At 43.7% G+C, this 15,483-nt stretch overlaps 1 protein-coding gene across 8 annotated transcripts in view; it reads right to left on the reverse strand.

Annotated features, from left to right (window-relative positions):
• Window positions 1-15,483, reverse strand: part of ANGEL2 (angel homolog 2) — a 402,703-nt gene that overhangs the window by 256,802 nt on the left and 130,418 nt on the right. For 2 of the 8 annotated variants that reach the window (XM_085612891.1, XM_085612890.1), the window contains exon 2: window positions 1,121-1,179. The exons of the other annotated variants lie outside the window; for them this stretch is intronic. The gene's annotated coding sequence lies outside the window, so the exon portion shown is untranslated. The remainder of the gene's footprint in view (window positions 1-1,120; window positions 1,180-15,483) is intronic. 8 annotated transcript variants of the gene reach the window in all.

Consider the following 15,483-nt stretch of genomic DNA (forward strand, 5'->3'; position numbering starts at 1 on the left):
AAAAGCAGTCGGAGGACGGGAGCTGTGCAATGGAGTTCATCGGGGGCAAGCAGCGACAGGCAGGAGGTGGACGGACAACCAACAAGATAGTGCAGGCAACCACAGGGAGATTACGTAATTTGCACGTAATCACAAAATGTGGAACTGAGGCCGAGGGTAGGGAAACAATGTGGCATCCTCTTTAAAGAGGATGTGGCGTAAGGGCCAGAGCTGCCGACTTTGGAGCTGGGAAACCGTGTTTATATTTCGGCGCCGGCTTAACATCCTTGATTCTGGACAAATCATTTAATTTTCCCATGCCTACAAAAATGAATGTGTCCTTGTGCAAAATAACTGGTGCTAACGCAAAATGCTTGAATTCCATTGGATGGTGTTGGCACTGCATATAACTGCACACAAATAAATCTGAAAAGCAGATTATGGGGAGGATGGGGATCTGGATGGGGATCCGTGCAATGGGAGTCAGCGTGGGCAAGCAGCGACGGGCGGAAGGTTGTTGAGCAACCAAAAGCAAATGCGGGCTGCCACGGGAAGATGAAGTGATTTGCATAAATTTACGGTGTCCTTGTGAAAAGTAAAAGTAACTGGTGATAATGTAAAGCGCTCCAATGCCTTCGGGTGGTGTTGGCGCTTTATAAAACTGCACAAACTTTTTTTTAAAGCAGAGTCGGCGACGGGGAGCTGTGCAACAGAGTTCAGTGGGGCAAGCAGCTACGGACGGGAGGTTGATGAGTAACCAATAGCAAATGTGGGCTGCCACTGGGATAGTAAGTGAATTGGCCATAATTCGAAAAATGTGGAACTGAGGGCGAGGTTAGGGAGAGGATGTGGCGTAATGGCCACAGCTGCTGACTACGGAGCTGGGAAACTAGGTTTGAGTTTCGGAGTCTGCTTAACATCCTTGATTCTGGGCAAATCAATTCAACTCCCCGTGCGTACAAAAATTAATGTGGCCTTGTGTAAAGGAACTGGTGCGGTTGTAAAGCACTCAAATACCTCTGGGTGGTGTTGGCGCTATATAAAATGGCACAAAAGAAACAGAAAGAATCAGTGTTAGGCTGGTTTACAGTAGTGAACATGAGGAAATGTATCGCAGCGGCAACCACATTAAACGGACTACCTTTATCATGACACTGAAGGGTAGGCAAACCTTGATGACACCAAGACCCAGTCTGGCTCCTTTGAAGAGACAAAAACAAAAGAATGGGTGTCAAGGGAAAGAACGCGCAACCAGCAAAATTTCACACCAATAATAATGTTAATCCACAATTATCTTAATGCGGTGCTTTCAACTTGAGGATAGGCACCCTAATCCTCTAAACAACAATCCAAAAATTGATTCATGTATTTTCTCGTGTCGAAGCACTCGCAAATTAACCAACAACGTTTCCTGTTACTGTCACAAAACTAAATACACATTGTAGTGGGCTTCTCTTCTTCCTTTATTTTCATTTGAATCTCCAAACTTCTTTTATTCATAACATTCTTCCACTCCCAACGCGTTTCGTCGATAGGGATTAACCCATGCGACTTCCTCAGGGCTGGAAGCAATAAATAATATACATTGGAGTATAGAAACTCACTTGTTTCATATCCCATAGCCCACATTACTTCATGTGCAAAGGAAAAACATGCTGTGTGACAACACACTAATATTAGAATCACATAAATATATATAAAATTAATTCATTAAGGAATTAAACCTATCAATTGAATATTCACTCAAAAAGATCATCCACCATTGTAACAGTGAAACAATAAACACATTCGTGATGGCACCATTCTCCCAACAGTAAACCACATCACATATTCATGCCTCCAAATAAAGCCAATAGGTACCTTAATCTTGTGTGACTGTCTCCTAAGTTCCAAAAACGTACAAAAAAGTACAAAAAACACCTAGTCAAACACACTGCGGAATACATGAGGCAAGGATGGCGAGGATAAACACCAAATATTCTTATTATTGTCACATACCTTAAAGCACTTTGAATTCAATAATATCCGTATCTCCTTCCTAATGGTCGTTTTTGTTATCCACCAACACCTAAAATACAAATTTAACTCTAATTGACCCTGCACTAAAAATTATTATGGCAGTCAGGCCACATGTCTTAAAAAGACTCAAATATAGTCTCACCTGATTTCAGTGCACACTGTATGTGACCATTAACGCATTTGTTTAAGCAGTATTCCTCCAATATGTAAACCAAGTCTCTGAAGTACGGAGACCTATGAATAACGATAAACACCAGAATTTAATAAGAAGCCTAACATTACTACATGGCATCCCCCCATAATCATTCATAAATCTCTCATCTTACTTACTTTTTGCAATAACACCGTCCCCGGATAAGGAACCGTCTTCGTGTCTAATCGCGTCGCGTTTCCTAACCCTGTTTATCCCTACAAGCAACATAAACGAGGTGACTACTTCGTAATTTAATGAGCGCCATTTTGGATAGGTTTCATTATTACCAAGGGACACCAGTCATGCATTACTCGGGCGCCATTTAGGAAATGTTTATCCCTAAGAGCAACATAAACGAGGTGACTAATCCGTAATTTACTGAGCGCCATTTTGGATAGGTTTCAATATTACCAAGGGAGACCAGAACGCATTACTCGGGCGCCATTTAGGAAATGTTTCGAACATATAATTGAAACAGATTCAGAACTCTTTTATAATTCGGATAAATAATATTTTTAGTTATACCCCGCCATACCTATAATTTAAGTTTCTAAATTCCCCATAAACGCATACCATAATATGGTCTGAAAAATAAGGCCTGTCTTAACTAAGCAATCTTAAAACATTACCGCAGTAGATAGTTTGTTGTTATAGCAACAGATAAATAAAGTGGTGTCTCCAAATACTAAGTGAAATCAATCCATTATTCCAGACTATCATACATTGAGTGCCAACTCCACCGTCATCACAGATTAAATAAAACAAGAGCATCTTTCTTTTTTTAAAATTCTTATTTTCCAAATTCCTAATACAGTATAACATCGAATATGTGCCTATGCAGAAAACACTAGGAACTGCATGACACATACAGCTAGAAAATAGCTACCAACCTAAGGAAACATCGCAACTCCAACAAGCCAGCACATTAATCCACTTATCAATCATTCTTTTTCACCAACTGACCCCTCCATTGAGTTCTCATTCTCCTAGGAAATACTGTAACTCACGGTCATAATTAAGACCATCCTCCACGGCCCTCAAGCGCATGATCCATCTTGCCTCATGCCTCCGCAGTGCGAGTTCTCTGTCTCCTCCACGCGCTGCCCTCTTAACATGCTCAATGCCACAAAATTTAAATGACTTGTGTAAACCTTGTGATGTGCAGTTTTGTATATGTTCCGCAATTGGATATCTTTGATCATTATTCTTTACAGCTCTCCAATGTTCAGCAATCCTGTCTTTAAGAGCCCTTATTGTGCTTCCCACATATATTTGCTCACACATACAATTAATTACATATACAACATATTTAGTACTGCAATTAATATTAGTCACAATGTCATATACTTGTTTGCCATTATACTGAAATTGTTTAGTTTTGTCTTTCGCATGTTTACACATACCACAGTGACCACATTTAAAAAAAACCTTACTCATTTGGGTAAGCCATTGTTCCTTCTCTGCCTCTCTCGGGTAACTTGGACTCAAAATTGTACCCAATGTTCTCCCTCTTCTGTATGTAATTTGTGGTTTATCTGGCAGAAATTCCCGTAGCATCCTATCCGCCTTCAGGATATGCCAGTGCTTGTGCATACTCTTATAGAGAATTGAATTTATGGGATTAAAATCCGTTATCATCCTAATCATATTAGACTTGTCTGTAGTTTTTTTGGGGTTTAAGGTGGATGCGCGTTTTATCTTGAGAGCCCTCTGTGTCGCCACCTCAAGGTCTCTTTTATCATAGCCCCTTTGGGTGAACCTCCTTTCCATGTCCTTTATACATTCTCTGAATTGGTTGTCCTCACTACAGTTGCGCCGTGCCCGTAACATTTCTCCATATGGAATTGCCCTGATCTGATGTTTGGGATGCGCACTGCCCGCATGTAAAATAGCATTGCAGGACGTAGGCTTACGATACATCCTACTACAGATTTTATCATTGTCTATAAACAGTTCCACATCTAAAAATACCAAATTAGTTGAACTCACACAGGAAGTAAATTTGATATTCATAGTATTACTATTCAGATAGTCAATGAATCCACTTAATTTTTCTACTGTTCCTGTCCATATTAAAAGACAGTCATCTATATATCGTCCCCAATATAAGATGTCATCATTCCAGTGAATACCTGCTGGGCCCCATATCACTGATTCTTCCATCCAGCCCATGAATAGATTCGCGAAAGCAGGCGAAAATTTTGAACCCATAGCCACTCCCTGGGTTTGCCTAAACCATTCCCCATTGAATAGAAAATAATTATTTGACAATATAAGATCCGTCATTGTTAATAACATTTGAGTATGTCCCCATTGGCTAGCTGGTTTTTTCATCAGGAAGTATTCAATAGCTTTCAGACCTAGATCGTTGGGTATACTCGTATACAGTGATACAACATCCAACGACACTAGTTTCATTCCTGATTCCCACGTAATATCACTCAATATGTTTAAAATATGCTTCGTGTCCCTAATATATGATGGCAGATTCACTACCATCGGATGTAGGAACACTTCGACATACTGTGAAATTCGTTCTGTAGGGCCACCTATCCCTGCCACAATAGGCCTCCCTGGTGGAAAAGGGAGGTCCTTATGAATCTTTGGCAAGGTATATAGACAGGAAGCTTGTTTCCGGTCCAGGGAAGACATGGCTTGGCAGTTCGGGCTGGACTGTTCCCATGAGGCACAGGGTTAGACTGATTTGCATATGGCTATGTCTGAACTGGGGTGGCAGAGTGGGCTAAAGAACGGTGATGGATTAAACCCAGATCAGTTGACTGGGGGTGAGTGCTTGCAATGTTTAACACTCCGTCCATCATTTCCTTTGGTTTTTGCATTATATTACTTTACCTCAGTATGTGCCTTCAGGTGAATCCCAATGCGACGGATTGTGGTCAAACAGGCCCATGGATCAAGGTTTTATGAAGATCCATGGGTGTGTAACCAACTGCATGTAATTTGAAAGTCACAAGTTCCAGGGCCACGGAGATCTCTGCAGGGCAGTGCACCTGCTGCAGAGAACTTTGTATAGCGTGAGCCACAGGTTCATATCTCAGTAAGTTTTCTTAGTGGCATAATACAACCAATGCTGCAACATGTACGCAACCTGCAGGTTGCATTCTAATCTTACTGAGACAGCTCAATAGTATAATGAGTAAATTACATTTATCTTTTTATAACAAGCAAATCACAGATTCTAATACCTCTATATCATTTCAATGGGTTAATGACCAAACTGCAGAAATCTGAGTAGAACTATGCCATACAGAGGTAGGAATTGCAGGATGCATGTGCCCGACTCATCTTTCTCGAGAATTATAAAATATGTTTTAGAACGTTTCGTGCATCCCTTACCCAGAAATTAAGTAAGCATTGCTGTTGCTATAAAGCAAAGGGGCTGTCTGGGGGTACTGATGGGAACTGACCACTTAGCAGCTCACTCTTGCAGCAGAAAAGGATTTAAATGGAATGTGACCTTAACTGTCCAGATTCCAGGGAGACAGTTCCTGCCTGCAAACGAATGTGCCCAGGCCCCTGGGGAGAAAAGGTGCTCAGCCTTGCCAAGCTTCCCAGGCCCAGGTGTGATGAGAAGAAAAGAAATGTGGACAAGACGAATACATTATGCAGGGACCTAGAAAACGTTGCAGCTATGGATGCTCCCAGTCTCAACACTGCCACTGAACCCTCTCTTTGGCCAGTGACCGATCACTAAAGGACCGCTGCTGGGGCAATAAATCAACCCCCATTTTTTGATTCCCACACCAACTGAGCTGCCACATTCTCCTGCTTCACAATGCTTTTGAAGAATTAACGATCTAGGATCTGTAGAAGGGAGACACTGGTTGGTAAATGCTGCCAGGAGACGAGGCAGAATAAGGGAGAATACAGAACAGCAGGAAAGAAATACACAATATCAACACCTGGCAGATAATAAAGATGTTAACAGGGTAAATCAGATTTTACATACATTTTGGGCGAGTTCTCGTGGATACTGGAGCTGGAGCACAAGGTGGCGCAGAATGGATGAGACTTCCTTTAATGAGGTCATAATATGGACTATACCATGGAATCACGGAGTAATAATAAGCTCAGGCCTCACAGCAGCCACTCATCAGGTCACAAACAAAACGAATTACAGGAATGCACTCCCTGAACACCACAGGGGATGAGGTCTGCCTTCATCTAATCAACAAGTGAGGGTCCCGAGTACCGGAGATGAGAAATACTCATAAGACACAGGAGTCCGCGGTGAGAAGAGGAATCATCTCCAGCCCTAGGACCCTCCGACGGAGAAGAGGCACGTCTCCATTAACCTTGAAGCCACAGCCCTGCTCCCTGAAGAACCAGACTACAGTCATGCTTGTGCGCAAATAGTAATGCACCCAGTTTATGCGCTCAAACTGTCTTAACATAATAGCCAGAGTAAACACACATTGCAGCAATAACCGACCCGGTCCCATTGCAGCCGTGTTCACTACTATCAGAACGGCAACCTTCCTGCTGACACGCAAAGGCTCCGCTAGTACTGAAGACAGGGCTAACACAACACAGTAACAGCTATATACTGTTACCAATGAATACAATACACTCAGGCTCCACATGCGCTGCCAGATTGTCATTTCTCAGGCACTGTATGGCATTCGCCTGCAGCGCCCACATTATCCATTCCAAAGCATAAAACCATGTGTGCCTCCCTGCTCACTGGAAGCACGGGGTGCTGGGAATGAGACATTGTTCTACTGCAGGCACCACAACACACCATCTGGTAATGAAATGTCTGCACCAGCAGCTCCTACGAAGCCTGTACTTACCTCCCAGGGCGGCAGCTTTAGGGGTGGAAAGCGTGAGCAACCCCGGCACACATAAATAAATAAGAAGGCAGGCACAGTACACAAATGTGAAAGAGAGCAATAAAGGTGGGGTGGAGAGGTATAGAAGCACACATGAAAGAAAGGAACAGGGGTGCCAAGACAGCAATGTGGAGAGCAGTGTACAAAGTAGCACAGTGTAAGAGTCAGCTCTGGGAAGAGAAGCATAACAGAGAGATAGCTGGAAGTATGCACTAATGGAATGATTCATGAAAAGAGAAAAAATAGTTCACGCAAATGAAGCACACACGGAAGAAAACAAAGCTGTAAACTGGCTATGCTCCACGGGAGGGACAAATTCAAGCTAGACAGGCTAATACAAATAAATCCAGCAAATAGAATGGAAGGAAATGTAAATGACAAAAGGCAAAGCCAAAAGTAAGCAATGGGCGTAATGTATTCCTAAGCCAGCTTTTGCGTGTCCCAATGAAGTATTATGCAACCAGACAGCTGTGTTATCTGGCAGGCTCCAACCTAAAAAGGGGCTAAAATTACCTGTAAAAGAAATCACACTGAGTATGGTCTTTGTCAGATTAAGAAAATGAAATTTGCAAGGGCAGAACAAGAATTCTGTGACTGCACAGACATTGATGGGGCGGAGGGCACACAAGATGTGCAAGAAAAAGGCCCAGAAATATATAAAAAGACAAGATGTTCGATGGCAGGAGGCCTATGTTAATAATAAACAACTGGATGTCAAGGAATTGAGGCAATGAGCTCAACCTGTGGGTGCTTTTTAGGGAACGCTAACAAGGTCTTGTCCGTTGAACACTGTAAGAGTATTCTTTTAAAAATATACACTAAGCTGATAGAGGACGCTTGAACGAGGGCCTGGCAACAAAGGGTATGCTTTTTGATGATTCTTGTATAAAGGATGGGTCTAGGTTTGGGGCGGGGGCTTTTGTTCTCTACAAGAATCTAAAATAGACATTAAAAAGGTCTTAACGTCAGAGTTTTTGGAATGGCTGGTAGAACAAGGGGTCAGATCCCCAGCCATGGACAAGGCACCACGAGAAGCTTATTTTCAAGCGGATACAGACCCTATCAGGGACAACAAGGATACCAATGTGGGAGTATATTCCCTGAAAGGCAGTGGGGCATGGAGTAGAGGCACCCGTGGAGAGAGATGTTACAGAGGTTCCATAAATAAGTGTAGACCCCTGTGTTTTCCCTTAAAGTTGGGTGGCAGACATGTCAAATTGCTCAATTTTATTGGAAGTGGGTTCAACTAACAAAAGATCCTTGGGTTCTAGAAACAGTTCATGGATTTCAAACAGAGTTTGTGGCAAAACCAGTTCAAGTTCAACTACCAAAGAGGTCAAGTTTCAATACAGAACAACCAAATCTGATGGAGGAAGAGGTCAAGGAGCCAATTACAAAGGGAGCTATTGTATAGGAGTTGAGGGCGGGGCAGTCAAGAGGTTTCATTAGCAATATTTTTCTGGTGGAAAAGAATGACAAAGCCATGCGTCTTAGAAACTGAAGACACAAACAATTGGGTAGTATACTATCATTTTAAGATGGAAGGCATGCATTTGTTGAAAGATCTTGCAGAAAGGCTCATCTTACTATTCCAATTTGGGAATGTTATTAGAGATTTTTGAGCTTTTATTGGGATGAGAAATTGTAGAAATGTTTTTGACTTCCCTTCAGCATTTAGTCTGAACGTTCGGGTTCAAAAAGGTTCTTCATCCAGTAGTAGCTTCTCTCAGAGAGAGGAGAAGAAGTTTGATAATTCACTTGGACGATATACTGACTATGGAGCAGGAGAAGGCAGTGAAATTATTGGGGAGTCTGGGATTTGAGTCTGGGATTTGTAGTGAACAGGAAAAAGTAAACTATGATTCCACTTCAAGAGACTTTGCTCTTAGGGTTTTGTGGTGGTCGTGGTGGACAGAATTTTGAATATTCCAAGGGACAAACTGAAGAGAATAACGGAGGGTTACTGAAAACGTGGGAATTAAATTAAAAACATTTTTAAAGAATGTTGGCACGTATTGTGGGTTAATGGTCTTCAACTATTCAAACAATATTTCCAGGCTTCTTACTTTGTGCTTTACAAAGACTGAAAGCAGGCTATTTAAGAAATGGATTGAAATACTCTCAGGATATTTCACTAACTTTATATTTTTTTAACCGCCAAGATAATTCCTCTCTTGCATCTAGAGGCTTGGTATAGCCATGCAATTTTTAGAGTAAATGCAGAATTTATAATGCATCGGACATAAAAATTGGATGGTTGGGGTGTGAGATATTGCTCTGTGAAAACTGTGGGGCATTGGACAGAACAGGTAAGCAGGATGTATATTAATTGTTTTGACCTGTTCGCATTATCTTGTGCCATAAAATGTTTCACAGACATGACAGCCAAGTGCTCACGGTTATTGAAGACGGACAATGTCTCAGCAGTGAGATGTGAATAATTTGGGACGGGGGAGGGAGGGGGAGGCGGGGGTCCAGAATTGAACAGTCTTGCATACTTGGTCATGGTATTTTGGGAGTATTGTCTAAAGAGGGATGTATAAATAGAGGTGGAACAAATTCCAGGGTTGACAAAGTGTGCTGCAGCTTGGATTTCAAGGAACTTGGTTGACACAAGCGACTGGAGACTACAGAGGGAAGTGTTTCCGGAGCTAGAAAGGCTGTGGGGTCCATTTCAAGTGGATCTTTTCGCAAGCAGGTAGAAAACACGTGCAAGGATGTTTTTCCAGTCTGAGCCCAGACCTAGATTTGTCATGGGTTGGCGCCTCCCTTCAGGATTGGAGGGGGAACTCCATCCATATGCATTCCCTTCCTTTGCAATGATTTCTAGAGTGGCTCTGATGGTACACAAATGGAAATAAACACTTGCAATAGGGACTCCTCTTTGGAGATCACAAGCATGGTGTCCAATTAAGCTAGACAGGACTGTGGATCTTCCAGTGTTACTCCCTGTGTTTAAGGAGATTCTAGGAGAGGTACATGACCTTGTCAGTTTGGGGCACTCAAGCCTAATGGCAAGGGCATTTTCAGGAAAATAGTGAGAAAACTAGGGAAGCTTTGAGACTTACTGAAGAGTCCGGGGCTCCAGGAACAAGGAAAGATTAAACAAGGCTCGAATCATCCACTCGCAATGCGGAGCAAGATTTATTCAGGACCAGCTATTTTTAGGGACTACTAGCCCGTTCTGGTAAGCTGACAACAGGTGTTCTGCTTGTTCACAAAGTGAAAGAGCAATAAAGATGCCTTTAAATCTGGTCACATTTGCTGGCTTTCACAGAGAGAGGTCAAAAGACAGTTTGGCTTCCTACATTTATTTTTCTTTCTGTGACTGAAGTTAGAGGATTTTGTAAAGTGAACAATTAAAAAGAACTTTGAATAGGAGTCCAAGAACATCCCAATCTCCATATAACCCTTGTCTGGTAGCCATCTCCCTTCTTTGCTGCTGCTCACTGCTAAGATAAGTACATGTATTCAGTTTCTTCATTGGGAAGACCTTTTTGGAAACAGATGAATTTGATTTGAATGTATGATTTATTAAGCTTGACGTTTGAGTAATAATATTGTACGGCAAATAACGCAGTTAGTTGCATGAATGTGTAATTTTAATAATGTCGCTGAACAAGTATTTTTTGGCTTTCATGGCTGGGAACTAGTTTTATTTATATACATTTTAGAGATGGGCGGCAGATATTTGATCGGTTATGTATTTTGTTAAGAAAGGAATACTCGATGCGCCGTGTATTGTTCAACGGCGCAGGCATGAGACGTTCTCCGTTGCGTGAGGCAACCGCAAGCTGAGAGACAATTTGAAGTGCCTCTTAACTTGAGGCAGGCAAGCGTAGCAAGTCGGTTGAGCTCGGGCTGGGCGCGAGCTGATGTCCGGTGCGGGTGCGAGATGCTTCAAGCACCTAGTATTCTTCTCCTGCTTTCGATTCTGACATGGCAGAGGGAGGAGTTAATTTCTGAAATTAAATTCAAATATTTGGGATTAGGGTTAATAACCTGTCTTGTCGGGTTGACTCCGCGCTATACAGAATACTCTGTTGAGAGCGGAGTTGATGCAATCTATCTTTTAGGCCACCGTAGGGACGTCTGGGCCGCAGGCGGCCATATTGAATTGAGAAGGAGTTAGAGGTTTAGGTTTTAGTCATATCAGCCATTTTTAGGAAAGGAAAAGATAATTTTTTCCTGTCAGTTTGTCGTTGAGGTGAAAGAAAGTATGCTGGTATATGTGGTCTTGAGATTTGGATTGGGAATCTTTTTGATAGTTGACATTTAGGAATATTTTAGGAATTGGCAGGTATTTTGTAGAGGTTATTTTGAGTGAATTCAGACAGTTAGACATCATAGAGAATTCTGATGTGGTAGAAAAGGTGCAGGCAGTAAGGCGGTATCTGTGTTGGCAACAAAGTGAGGAAAAAGAATAGAGGATTGTATGGATTAACTGGAGGGAAGGGTTGGAAATAGGATGGAGGATGAGCAGTTTTAGTCGGTTGAGGAGGTCGCAGGAGAAGCGACGGCTGTAAGAAGTAGACAGAAAGCAAAATCAGTAACAAAACCAGTCGTAAGGAGAAGGTTGGTAAGGAAAAAGGGGCTTTTTCACAGAAAAGTGGACAGAAGGCAACTTGGACAGAGTTGAGTGACAAGGCTATAAAGGACACAGTGGGAGATCACAGAGCTACCATCTGTGAGGAGTCCTCCAGAAATGGAGATATTGTCATTTCATGCTCAGCAGATTTTGATTCCTCTGAAGAGGAAGAAGTGGAAAGGAAACGGGTGAAGGAAAAGGGTAAGAAAAATTAGTCGATTCAGGTTAAGGATCCCCATAGCGAACACTAACGCAGCTTTGTGTGCGGAGCGCAGGAAAAGGCTCTTGATGAATAGACCCAAAGTTAGCAGAGCTAGCAGGCAAGGAGTCGGGTCAGGAGGCTACGGGTCTTCTTTTTGGAGAGGAGTTTGTGAAGGAGATGGCTCAGTATGCCAGAGCATTCAATTATATTAAAAAAGGTGCAAAGGGACATTAGGAAGGTTTTTGGTGGGGCCAGGAGTATGTGAGATCGATTTCCCGGCCATGGTTTTGAATCATGCAAAGTTCCATTGCGCGTGCTAATAGACCCAGTGGATTTCAATCATCTGGCTACCAGATGTCCGGCTTCTATACCCTAAGGCAGGGGACGAGATAGATTTAGAGGAGACAGAAGGGCAAGGCAACAAGGTACGTATGGCAAAGTACCTTTGGAGTATTCCAGAAAAATTGGGTGCAGACTCGCCCTTTTTTTAGACAGATGGAAAGAGATACCCAAGGTTCTGCTGTTGTTACAGCCAGTGAGGGGATAGATTTTGTGCAAGAACCAGTCCAGGAAAAGCATCCAAGAACTTTGCTTTTTCAAAACAGGAAGACTGGTGGAGCAGGAGGTACAGCAATTAGCCAGAAAGGGGGCCATAGCGAGGGCAAGAGAAACTTCAGCCGGATCCATAAGCAACCTTTTACTTGTAGAGATAACGGACATGGGAATGAGGCCGGTCATAAATTTGAAAGAGTTAAACAAATGGGTCCAATACAACCATTTCAAATGGAAGGGATTCATATGTTGAGAGATCTTTCAAGGAAAGGGGATTAGTTCACCAGATGAGCTCTACAGGATGCCTATCTGACAGTCCCGATGTGTTATGAGCAGAGAGATTATTTGATGTTTCTGTGGTAAGGACAAAGTGGAGATTCAAATGCATACCGTTGTGTTTGACGTTAGCTCCTTGGTGTTTCACAAAGGTGATGTAGCCAATAGTGGCATGGTTACGGACAAGAGGAGTACGACTGCCAGCGTATTTGAACGACATCCTGATTATGTGACAGAGCAGGGAAATTAGCTGACAAGCACACAATACTTGCTGTTCGAGTTTTGGAGGATCTAGGTTCTGTAGTAAACAGGAAGAAGTTGTGTTTGGTTCCAGCAAAGGAGACAGTGTTTTTGGGTTTTCAGATTTGGACGTTGGATTAAGTAAAAAAAGATTTGCAAGGAGATTAGGAGGATGTTGATGTGCGAGTGGATAACGTTGAGGCAAATAGCCAGGGCTTTAGGCCAGTTTTCAGCTTCCTTCCAGGTGTTTTTTCCCGCTCCTTTACACTATCGAGCACTTCAGAAGTTGAAGGTAGACTATCTGCGCAAAGGGGTGAGGTACTCACAAAGAGTTTTTTTTTTCGTTTTTTTTTAAAGCTTTATTTAGATTTGCAAAATCAAACGGTACACAAATGTTAGCTGTGCATTCACCGATGACAAAGTATTGAGGTACATCAGAACATTTCCAGCTCCCTTGCAATATATGTAAGTTATGAGTGGCATCCAACATCAGAACCCCCTTGCTCATTCCCCCATCAGTACTTGCCCAACCAGAAACAGATGAGACTGACAGCGCCTATTCATGTCCATGGTCCCTAGCCACCCCTTCCCTCCACGCATAGTCCGCTACCCATGTGCATACCATGCCAACCACCCCCCACCACAAACGCCCCATGGAACACACCATCCCAGTCTGATCTCGACGTCCCCAGCCTCCCAACGCCCATGTCACCTCGCCTACCCTACTCCCGTTGGAACTATACCGGAATGTGTGGGCGAAGAGGGGGAGCCGGGGAGGCCTGCAATGTAGGATTTGTAAGGGCCCCAGATGTCCCTAGGACGCGCTGCCGCGGGAAGGAGACTGAAGTAGAGTTCGCTATTCGTGCTGCAAAACGCCATGGCAGTGAGCCACGATTGGACCGTAGGGGCCCGTCTATCCCCCCAGCGCCTGGCGATTTCTCGTTTAGCCAGAAGTAGATCCACAGCAGCCAACCTACGAACGTTTTTAGGGAAATTTGCTGTATAGCCCAACAACGCCACCTCCGGAGTGGGAACAAGTGTAAGCTCTAACATGTCTTCCAAGACCTTGTAGACTTGTGTCCAGAACGCTTGCAGCCTCGGACAGGTCCAGGACAAGTGTGCGAAGTCTGCATGTGGTGCTGAGCACTTCCAACAGAGGTGAGGTCGTGCAGGGTCAATGGAGTGGAGTCTGTCGGGGGTCACGTACCAACGGCGGAGGAATTTATAGTGAAGGAGTTTGTGACGACTGTTCAGAGACACCGTAGCAGTAACCTTACAGCAGGCCGTCCACTGTTCATCCGTGATAGGCCTACCCAAGTCCGTCTCCCATTCCGCCCGCGCCCGGTCCTCCGCACAAGGGAGCAAAGCCGCACACGCCTTGTACAGCCTCGAGACTGTATGGGCCCCCGTATCTCTGTCAATAATAATGGTAAGGGGTTCAAAGGAAGCAGGCTCAAGGGGGAAACCCTCAATTGCCGCCCTGGCCGCGCAATAGAATCGGCGCAGAACGAATCTATCCATGAATGTAGCCTCGCTGAAGCGCGCCTCTTCCGACGCCGAGAGGTACTCACAAAGAGTTCAGGTAGATGCAGAGGAGAATTGAGATGGTAGCTGGAAAATCTGGAAGCGTGGAATGGAAGTGCCATTTTCAGACCTGTTCCGGATATAGCGATAGATATGGATGCCGGTCTTCAGGGCTGGGGAGAAAGATGTGGTTCTTTACTCGACCGGGGTCAAAATGAACTGGCCGGGAGAAGAGGATGCACATCAATTATTCAGATTTGTTGGCAGGTTCCTTTGCAATAAAATGTTTGGTCAGGGATTAGGTGAAATGTTGTGTTCTATTGAAAATGGACAATGTCTCTGCAGTACGTTACGTCAACAAGTTGGTAGGACCACGGTCCAAAGCTTTAGCGGATTTAGCAAAGGAGTGTTAGCATTTTTGCCTGAGCAAGGATATCATGGTTCAGGTGGAATACATACAAGGAATGAGGAACTCTACGGCAGATTGGAATTCAAGGGAGACACAGGATTTCAGGGATTGGAAGTTGAACAGGGAGGCATTCAGGTTGATCAGCGACAGGTGGGGCCTTTTTCAGTGGACAGGGTGAATGCTCAAGTAAACAGGTTTTACAGTTGGAGACCAGATTCGGAGGCAGGTGTGGTGGGTGCTTTTCTGGAGGGTTGCAGTCAAGTTCGGGGGTATGTATTCCCGCCATTTGCTTTGATCCAGAGATTGCTGTTGAAAGTGAAAAGAGAGAAGGTAGAGTAGGTGTTGATAGCAGCGTTTTGGCAATCACAGGTTTGGTATTGAGACGTCATGGAGATGTTGGTAGCCAATCCGGTACTTTTACCAATCTTTCCCAACCGGTTACTGAATACAATGGGAGACAGGTACGAGTTGGTACTGCAAGGGCAGTTACGTTTGATGACTTGGTTGATTTTGGGAAAGCCTGGCAGGTGTCAGGGTTATCGTTGGAAGCTTCAAAGCTCATCAAGGAAAAGACTTCAAAGGCATATAGGCTGGCTTGGAAAAGATGGGATTGGTGGTGTGTTTGGCTGGGTATGGATCTCGTATCAG

The sequence above is a fragment of the Triturus cristatus genome, chromosome 6 (assembly GCF_964204655.1).
Source record: "Triturus cristatus chromosome 6, aTriCri1.1, whole genome shotgun sequence".
Taxonomy (NCBI): Eukaryota; Metazoa; Chordata; class Amphibia; order Caudata; family Salamandridae; genus Triturus; species Triturus cristatus.